Source organism: Onychostruthus taczanowskii, unplaced genomic scaffold (assembly GCF_017590055.1).
Source record: "Onychostruthus taczanowskii isolate IOZ18803 unplaced genomic scaffold, ASM1759005v1 scaffold39, whole genome shotgun sequence".
NCBI classification, from domain to species: domain Eukaryota; kingdom Metazoa; phylum Chordata; class Aves; order Passeriformes; family Passeridae; genus Onychostruthus; species Onychostruthus taczanowskii.
Genome location: NW_024501348.1, coordinates 4,140,764 through 4,142,476, shown reverse-complemented (window position 1 = coordinate 4,142,476; position 1,713 = coordinate 4,140,764).

Genomic DNA, 1,713 nt, shown 5'->3' with positions numbered 1-1,713 from the left:
GGCCGGGGGAGGCGGCGCGCCGGCCCCCAGCCAATGTGGAAGGCAGCGCCTCCTCCGGCCCGGGGGGGCGGACGGCGCTTCCCCGCCGCGGGGACGCGCCCGGACCCGCCGCCCGCCCGCACCGCGCGGGGATAGCGGGACCGGCTGCGCTCTCGCCCCGGGGCCGCGGGGTTGGCGCACCCAGGGGGCTGCGGAGGTTGTCGGCTGTGGCTGCCCTCGTGGGGCGTCCTTTCCCCGTCCCAGTATTTCCTCTGGAACACCAGGGGTTTGACATACTTTATACCCTTTTTCTCACTGCCGAGTCTCGCCTTCGGTGTTTTCGGGCTCACACGACAACCGTCATGGCAGCCCTCAGAAGTGATGGGGATTCCCTCATCTCTGGGGGGCGAAATGGCTCCAAAGGTGGGCAGGCAATGGGCATAACTGGAAAGCTGAGCTTTATTCAGCAACACTAATATCTAGCTGGCTTTGATCGTGTGTTTCTGCCTCTGCAGTGTCATACATATGTATTTGTCTTCACACGAATTAATACTGAAACATGATAAATATTTATCGTTTGACATGGTGTCTAAAGACATTAACTGGTCCATCTACCAGTTACCTGAACTGGTACATCCACGCACAGAGGAGGAATGTGATTCTCCTTGTTTATCAGGTTAAAAAAAATACTCAGCTATTCACAGGTGATGATTAAAGGTTTTGGGTGGCTATATTTTAGGGGTGTCCAACTCCAGATGTGCCTGCTGTCTCACAGTGACTCTTCCTCCTGAAGGCTTCTCAAGCTGGGCCCCCAAGATCTGAGGCAACCAAATCTCCAGGCTCCATCCAGCAAAGTGCATCAGCCGAGGAGCACAGCCTCATTCTCACAATCCAATGTTTTCCCTGCATCGAGTCCCAGAGCGAGTCTGCAAGATCATAATTACTGACTATAATTTTTCAGCCGCTGGCTCTTTCTGATGGTAATCGTTAAATTAACAAGAAAGGAGATAATTTCAAATGGCACTCCCTGTGAGAAAAGTGGAAAGGGAAAAAAAAGGCCAACTCATTTGTGCCCAGCTTGAATTTCTGGCATTAGTCTGTCTGTTTGGTCATTCTGAAGTGGTGGAAAGTAAAAAGAACTTTATTTAGGACTGTGCTAAATCAGATCAGATTTCTCTTTAGCTGTGCATTTCAGAAAGTACTGACTTCTCAGAGAACTAAGACTTTTTCTTTAATTCATTGAAAATCTTGAGTACTTTTGCTTTCAATGTGAACGTACCAAGTTAAACTTCTCTTCCATGTTTGTGGAGGGACACATCCCCTTTGCAAATTACAGCAAGCGGACATGACCAGACCAAAATCAGCCTGCTGAGTGTTACTGTTCATCCTACCCCCACATTCTTGGCTTGCTAAAGATTCCCATCCTGAACTGAGCATTACTCCAGCCTCAGGACAGTCCTTCTTTCCATCGCTCCTCAACCTGGATGGTTGAGAAGGATGTTGCAGGGTTCAACATGTTGCCATGGCCACATACTGAGGGTTTTTCCCCCTTACAGTCCTACGCAGTTGCTACTGCCTGTTCAGCCTACAAGTTCAACAGGAGACGAGAGGTGTGGGTAGCCAGAAGTTATTCACCAGCAGGTTCCCAACCTTCATAACCATGGGCCACCCTGGGACCCCTAAAGCCTTGTACACCCCAGTCCCTCTTCCAGGATCCTGCTTGCAATTTTGCAA